Raw genomic sequence first — 8,432 nt, forward strand, 5'->3', positions numbered from 1 at the left:
TGGCTGTTGGGGAAACCGGTTTCTCCGCTTCCTTGCTGCTGTGAGCTACCTACAGTACCTCCATCCTCATCTTCCTCGTTCCCCGAACCGTCTTCCCTGTGTGTTTCTCCATTGACGGAGTCATAGCACACGGTTGGGGTAGTGGTGGCTGCACCCCCTAGAATGGCATGCAGCTCCGCGTAGAAGCAGCAAGTTTGCGGCTCTGCCCCGGACCTTCCGTTTGCTTCTCTGGCTTTGTGGTAAGCTTGCCGTAGCTCCTTAATTTTCACGCGGCACTGCTGTGTGTCCCTGTTATGGCCTCGGTCCTTCATGGCCTTGGAGATCTTTTCTAATACTTTTCCATTTCTTTTACTGCTACGGAGTTCAGCTATCACTGCTTCATCTCCCCATATGGCGAGCAGATCTCGTACCTCCCGTTCTGTCCATGCTGGAGCTCTTTTGCGATCCTGGGACTCCATCACGGTTACCTGTGCTGATGAGCTCTGCGTGGTCACCTGTGCTCTCCACGCTGAGCAAACAGGAAATGAAATTCAAACATTTGCGGGTCTTTTCCTGTCTACCTGGTCAGTGCATCTGAGTTGAGAGTGCTGTCCAGAGCGGTCACAATGAAGCACTGTGGGATAGCTCCCGGAGGCCAATAACGTCGAATTCCATCCACACTACCCCAATTCCGACCCGCAAAGGCCGGTTTTATCGCTAATCCCCTCGTCGGAGGTGGTGTAAAGAAACCGGTTTAAAGGACCCTTTAAGTCGAAAGAAAGGGCTTCGTTGTGTGGACGTGTCCAGGCTTAATTCGGTTTAACGCTGCTAAAGTCGACCTAAACCCGTAGTGTAGACCAGGCCTTTATTACCTAGGCTTCTCGCATTGGTGTGTAAGCACCCTAATGTATCCTGTGTAGCCTGTCTCCCTTTAGTAACACTATATGTTACAGGCCTCTTTGTGTCCTTCCCCCCTCTCCTTCTTATGTCCAATCTCATCTCCCTGGCTATTTCTCCTGTTATCTCACTCACCTTTTCAATGTTGGAATCTGGCGTGGAGATTAACTGTACATCTCCCAACCGTCTCCCCAAACTGCCTAGTTTAAAGCTCTTTTGATAAGATGAGCCAGCCTCCCTCCCAGAAGTCTATTTCCTTCCCTACTCAGGTGAAGTCCATCCCGCGAGAACAGCTGTCTGTCCCCGAAGGCCTCCCAATGGCCATACATCCCAAAGCCCTCCTTATAGCACCACTCCCTTAGCCAACTATTTATTCTCAGAATTCTATCAGCCCTTTGCTGCCCTTCCCTAGGAACAGGCAGAATCCTACTAAAGATAATCCGAGCCTCTATCTCCTTAAGCGTCTTCCCCAGCCTGGCAAAGTCTCCCTTGATTCTCTCTAACGAGAACCTAGCTGTGTCATTTGTTCCTACATGAAGGATTATCAAGGGGTTCTTACCTGCTCCTTTTAGGATCCTTTTCAACCGCAGGTCCACATCGCGTATCTTTGCGCCCGGTAGACAGCACACCCTTCTGTTCTCTGGGTCCACCCTGGTCACAGGCCTGTCCAATCTCCTCAATAAAGAGTCTCCAATTACATACACCTGCCGTTGCCTGGCAACAGTGTGATCTAGGACTCTAGTCTCTGACCCCCTAGTCCTGACCTGTGCCTGTTCCTATCTTCTCTTATGCTCCCCCTTGTGCCTTCCTCTATCCTCTGGGGGCCCAGGTTTTGCGCTGTCTCCATCAACACCTCCCCTCTCTCTATCGGACTAGCGGCTCTTCTCTTCTTCCTCACCCTCCCACCTTCCGTCACCACCTGCTGCCCCTCCACCTCGTTATCCAAACACCCAAACCTGTTCCTGAGTTCTATCCCCCCCTCACTGGCCCTCCTTTTCCTTGGCCTGCTTCTCACAGTCACATGCCTCCACTTCCCTTGTTCTCCCCCTTCCATTCCCCTCTCACTGTCGTCTACTTCTGCCTCTGCCTCCTCCTGCACCCTAGAGCATTCCCCTTCAGCCCCTCCTTGTCTGTCCTCCATCAGCTGCTCAAACCCCTGCCTAAACTCCACCAGGGTATCTACCTGCATCTCTAGCCCCTTAATCTTTTCTTCCAGTAACACTATAAGGCGACATTTCATACAAACATACCTTTGTTCCAGGTCTCCTGCTAGGACTATATACATACCACAGCTTCCACATGCAGCCATCTGCATTCTGTCTGCTGCTGCCTGGCTCATGGCTGCTGCAGTCTCTGCCCTCCGCACCTGGGGACACAGGGCACACAACACACCGCGCCCCCCTGCCTCCCCCTTGACCTCCTCCTGCAAACTCCCTCTCAAACTCCCCTGTTAGCCACCCTGTTTGCTGCCTCCGGTGCCACTGCTCGCAGCTCTCCCTCCAGGTGCAGCCTGTGGAGTTAATAGGCCTAGCTGGCCACCCCTTCGAGTCCTGTGTGAGCTGACTCCCCACCACACAGCCCTATACTGGGCTCCATGAAAGTCCCAGCACAGGGAGTTTGGGCTGCTGGGCATGCTGTTCTAACCATGCTAGCTTGGGACTCCTCCACCCTCAGGCTGCCCAGTCTGTGCTGTCTCCAGGAAGCAGAACACAAAAACTCAGCCTGTGTGTTCCTGCCAGCAGTTGAATGTCTAGATTTTTTTTGTATGCAGGCTGTCATTAGAGAAAGACCTGAGTCCGTAGGGACTATGATATGGGATCTTCCAGCTTGGGGTGACTGAGGAGAGAGACACTACACTGGGTGATGGGTCAGGGTGATCTTCCAGTGCAGGAGAAGCCTTGGCGAAAGACTGGGGCTAAAGAGGGATGAGCCATTACACAGTGGCCAAGATGGAGAAAAGGTCAGAAAGAGGGAAAACAGTACAAACTTCCAGAAATTGAAGTACATGTAGAAGAGGAGTAGATCCAAAGCTGCACTGAAATCAATGGAGGTATTTTCACTGCATTCAAGGGACACTGCATTTTGAACAGACTATTATGGAAAAATTGGGACATAATGTTGCTAACTTTTGCAATTTTGTTGCAGTTAACACAACACAAGAACCAAGGGGTCACCTAATGAAATTAATAGACAGCAGGTTTAAAATAAATACAAGGAAGAACTTCTTCACACAACGCACAATCAACCTGTGGAACTCATTGCCAGGGGACATTGTGAAGGCCAAAAGTAAAAGTGGATTCAAAAAAGAATTAGATAAGTTCATGTAGATCCAACAATGGCTGTTAACCAAGATGGTCAGAGATGCAACCCCATAGTCCCTAAATCTCTGACTGCCAGGGGATGGATCACCCAATAAGTTGCCCTGTTCTGTTCATTCCTTCTGAAGCATCTGGCACCGGCCACTGTAGGAAGACAGGACACTGGCTAGATGGACCATTGGCCTGACCAGTATGGCCGTTCTTATGTTCTCAACAATTTAGGGGGTGTTTTTTTCTCCCACCAACTTGTGAATTTTCCTTTATTTAAAATGGCCACCATCTCCTATTACCATCAATGGGGCTGCTGTGAGCAAGATGGCTGCCATTTCCCTATGAATGCAGATGTGGAAATGAGGCTGCCTCTCAGAAAGATGGCCTTACCATGAGGCGAACTGAGGCGGCTGCCTCAGGTGCCAGACTGTGGGGGGGCACCACTAGGACCCAGAGTGTAGAAAATTGTGGCTGCTGCGGGTGCATATGTATTCTCTCTGCTCTAGATGCACAGAGTTGGTGGAGTGCTGTGTTGGAGAAAGGAGGCCACAAGAGACATAACAGGCAGGCAAGAGAAAAGGTGAGAGGGAATAACAGAAAGCAGCAGGAACTGCAGGGAGAAAGAGGAGGCTAAGCCTCTTATGTACCTCTCTAGCACCCCAGAAGCCTGGACGGATTAACACCAGTTTCTCAGGGAGCTTCCTGTTTCCTGCTGCTTCCCTGAACCCACTTGATGAGAACAGGCAATCAACTGAAGTAGCAGGATCCCCTTAAGAAGCTGATATCTTCCCTCACTCAGGCCCTGCTACCAGACTGCTTATTTGTCCCCTTCAATTGAGTGTTGAGAGCCCCAATAGGTGACACAGAACAGCAGTCATGAGTGAAAGAAGAAAATGCCCCTCTGGGGCAGCATTCAGAGAAAGAAAGAAAGTAAATGAAGCTTTTCTATCTAAGCAGGAAGGAGCTCTCCTGAGATACATAGACACTGTGAGACAGCATGGCTAGAGGGCAGCAGGAGAGGGTTAGAAGGGAGCCTTATTCCCTGTAGAGGGAAGAAAGTTTGCTATAGATTAATTAGAGCACCTGAAGTCAGTCACCTGATAAAACCCCCCTGCTTCAATCAGACAGGGGAAGGAGTTGGTGCAGAAAGGATTGGGTTGGGTGCAGAGAACAGTTTGAAGGAGTAGAAACAGAGTGGATTGGTGTTGGAGCAGAGAGCAGTTTGGAGGGAAGCAGAGGAAAATTTGGAGAAGTGCTACGGTGGGCTAAGAAGACCAAGACCCTAGGTAAAGGGGTGCCTGGCTTGTGCAGAGGGAGGGCAGGAACTCCCCCCCCCCCAAGCTGAAGGACAGGAGAGGGAAGTAGCCCAGGGGAAGGAACTGCTAGTTCAAGTGGTTTACCACTATCCCTAGGGACCCTGGGCTGGGACCCGGAGTAGAGGGGGGCCTGGGTCCCTCCCTCTCCACTCCCCTCCTCTAGGACACTAGTGGGGCAGTTAATATTCCAGTTCAGGGGCAAGAAATGGCACCTTGAACCCCTCCCCCCCCAAGAAGAGCACGAGACTCATCATAGTAGTGCTGGCAATTTGCCACAACACAAATGTTCACGGTGAGGCTTCTGGCCCCAGTGAGGATGTGAGTGGTAAGGAAATGCCTGATCTTCCAGTTAGTCAGAGTGCAGGTGACCTGGCAGCTACTGCAGCATCCATATCTCCAGCTCAAATGGATGTAACCATGCACATTCCTGAAGAAAAGTGTAGATCAGAGAAGAGTGTGGTGGAGGCGCAAGAAACAGCTGCTGTTGAGTTTAGTTCCTTAAGTCTAGGTCAGGAGTCGGCAACCTCTGGCATGCGGCTTGCCAGGGTAAGCACCCTGGCGGGCCAGGCCAGTTTGTTTACCTACCGCATCCGCAGATTTGGCTGATCAGGGCTCCCACGGGCTGCGGTTCACAGCCTACAGGCCAATGGGAGCTGCCGGAAGCTGTGGTCAGCACACCCCTCAGCCCGTGCCGCACTGCACACTGAAGCTATTTTCCCACCCATTCAAGAATACAAGAGTCACCGAAGAAGACGACATTTTGATTACGAGGCACGGGATAATCCCATAAGGGACCCCAAACAACAATTTAAAGTTGAATTCTTTAACCAGGTGCTAGATTGTGCAATACAGTCAGTTGAATAACGTTTCATGAAGCTCAAGGAACACAGCAATATATTTGGGATGTTGTACGATATTCCAAAACGCCTCACTATACCTGAAGAAGACCTACACCAGCAATGCAGGGCACTAGAGACAGTGTTGACAAATGATGACATGCGCAATATTGATGCGAGCGATTTGGGTGATGAACTGAAAGCCCTTTCAAGATACATTTCAGCAGGATCAACTCCAAAGGCTGTTCTGGAATATATGTGCACAAATAGGATGACTGCTCTCTTTCCAAATGCTTTTGTTGCTCTACGCATACTTCTAACACTTCCTGTAACAGTTGCCAGTGGAGAACGCAGCTTCTCCAAGCTGAAGTTAATAAAAACACATCTACGCTCCACAATGACACAGGAAAGGCTGGTCGGCCTTGCAACCATCTCAATAGAGCATGAGCTGGCCCAGACTGTTGGACCTTCAGGAAGCAGTTCAAATCTTTGCAACCAAGAAGGCACAGAAAGCACCACTTTGATTATTCAAACAGATAAAAATGGTAGTGTTTACTATGCAGACAAGAAAAGTTACATTTGCTATTCAGGCATTTGAAAATTAAGTGTTACTTAAAATTTTTGAACAAGGCATTTTAAGTTGTTAGTTCTCCTTTATTGGGGTAGGTAGCAGAGCAGTACCATGAGAGGAGTAGAACAGGAAGAAAGCAGAATTGAGACCTTTCAAAGTTTTGGCCCAAGCGAGGGGGCATGGGGGTGTCATTTGAGCTCCCCACCTCAGGTGCCAAAATGTTGTGGGCTGGCCCTGGAAGCAGCAGCATGTCCCCGCTCTGGCTCCTACATGTAGGGGCAGCCAGGGGACTTCGCACACTGCCCCATCCCAAGTGCTGGCTCCACAGCTCCCATTGGCTGGGAACCGTGGCCAATGGGAGCTGCAGGGGCATGGCCTGTGGACGGATCATCGCGCAGAGCTGTCTGGCCGTGCCTACGCATAGGAGCTGGGTGTGGGGAGTAGGGACATGTCAATGATTCTGGGAGCTGCTTGAGGTAAGTGCTACCCAGAGTCTGCACCCCTGACCTCCTCCCATGCCCCAACCCCTGCCCAAGCTCTGATCCCCCTCCTGCCCTCAGAACCCCTCAATCCCAGCCCGGAGCACCCTCCTGCACCCCAAATCCCTCATCCCCACACCCCAACCCTGGAGCCCCCTTCCACACCCTGAACCCCTCATTTCTGGCCCCACCCTGGAATCTGTACCCCCAGCCCAGAGCCCATACTGCCTCCCATACCCTAACCCCCTGCCTCAGCCTGGAGCCCCCTCCCATAATCCAAACCGCTCAGCTCCACCCCCCAGCCCAAAGCTTCCTCCTGCACCTGAAACCCCTCATCCCTGACCCCACCCCATAGCCTGCACCCCCATCTGGAGCCCTCACACACTCCCACACCCCAACTCCTAGCCTGGAGCCCCCTCCCACTCCCTGAACTCCTCATTTCTGGCCCCACCCCAAAGCCCACACCCCACATGGGGGTGGACGGCTTCCCCCTAAAGTTTCAAAAAGCAAAAGGCAAATCAAAACCTCGCGCAAGTTTATTGTTTTAGAAAATCTCATGATTTTAAAGCCCATCTCATGATTTTGAGCATCAGATTCACAGTTTTTGAGCATGTGGGGCTGGCAATCCTGCAGACAAGAAGAATCCAAACCTGAGGCTAATAACAAGCGAGGGTAAGAAGGGAATGTTCCAAAGAAGGAGGAAGAGGCAGAGAGATCACTGGAGGCGGAGAAGTGGCCTGTTCAGAACAGAGTGTGTAAAAGCTGGAAAGGGAAACTGTGTCAGGAAAACCATAGGAAAAGAGCTTATGTTAATGACACTCTGCACAGTATTTATTCAGGGAGACTTGACACATCCTTCTATTTCAAAACATCAACGAACCAAAAAAAAAAAAAAAGTAAATTAAATTAATAAAACCTAACCCACACCATAAACCCCTGCCCTACGCAGATTTTTTTACCCAAGGGACTCCATGAAATCCACCAGGGACTTCCTTACTCTTATCAATTTTACATGGAAGGCACTATGGTGATAGACAGGTAGAGAGACAGATGCTGAAAGGAAGGTTATAATATTCCCCCCCCACCCCCAAATTTAATAGCAAATATTTCATGCAACCCTTATAATAAAGAACAACATGCTAGGTGGTCACAGGAATTCATTTTATTGCTTGTTATGTAGTACATCAATAGAGACCTGGCCGCTCGCAACAGGTCAGGTATACCACCTGATGGGCATTGGTATTAGCAGGAACAGTGTGTTAGAGAAGCAAGTTTTTGTTCCTAGAGTAAAGCTACCTTGATAAGAAGGCAGTATGTGTTTCCCTTCCACACCCTTCCCAAGTCTGTGCTTATTATTAATGCAATTAATTAGTATCATGTGATCCTATAATGAAACCTTCTACTTTACTGCATAGCTTCAAGTGGCAGAGTGAAAGGCCTGGTCTACCCACAAACTGGAAATGGCTTAATTAAACCAGTTTAGTGAAACTATTGCAATCCCCTTAGTGAACTTTAAGGGTGCCTAGTTTAGGTTAGCTTCAGCCTGTTAGCTTTTTCCTAATTCATTTAAACTGAACTGAAGTAAGTCGCTCTTAAAAGAGGTTCCATACAGAAGCTAGCTCCAGTTTTATTAAGTCAGTTTAAATTCACACTTTTAGTTAAATGTAGTGTAACTTGCAGGGGGGCTGGAACAATTTATAGGAGGAGCTGAGACCCATTGAACCAAACTGTAAACCCTGGATATAATGGAAACCATTCAAGCCAGAGCGTGCAGCAGCACCCCTAGTTCCAGCAGCTATGGTAATTTGCTGCGTGGATAAGGGCAAAGTTACTGTAGAAACTGTAGTTCTTAACTTCCTGAATTTGGTGGTTTTAAAATCTCAAATGTGGCACTAAGAGTTTTTACACTGAATTCCCTCAAACACTAAGGAAAAAAGATACACCATCAAATACTTTCCCATTTCATAGGCTTCAGTCCCTTTCCACCAGGGCCCAGAAGACGATATGTAAAAGTTATGCAAGCACCATAGAAATTATATACCTAT

The sequence above is a fragment of the Trachemys scripta genome, chromosome 8 (assembly GCF_013100865.1).
Source record: "Trachemys scripta elegans isolate TJP31775 chromosome 8, CAS_Tse_1.0, whole genome shotgun sequence".
Classification (NCBI taxonomy): Eukaryota; Metazoa; Chordata; order Testudines; family Emydidae; genus Trachemys; species Trachemys scripta.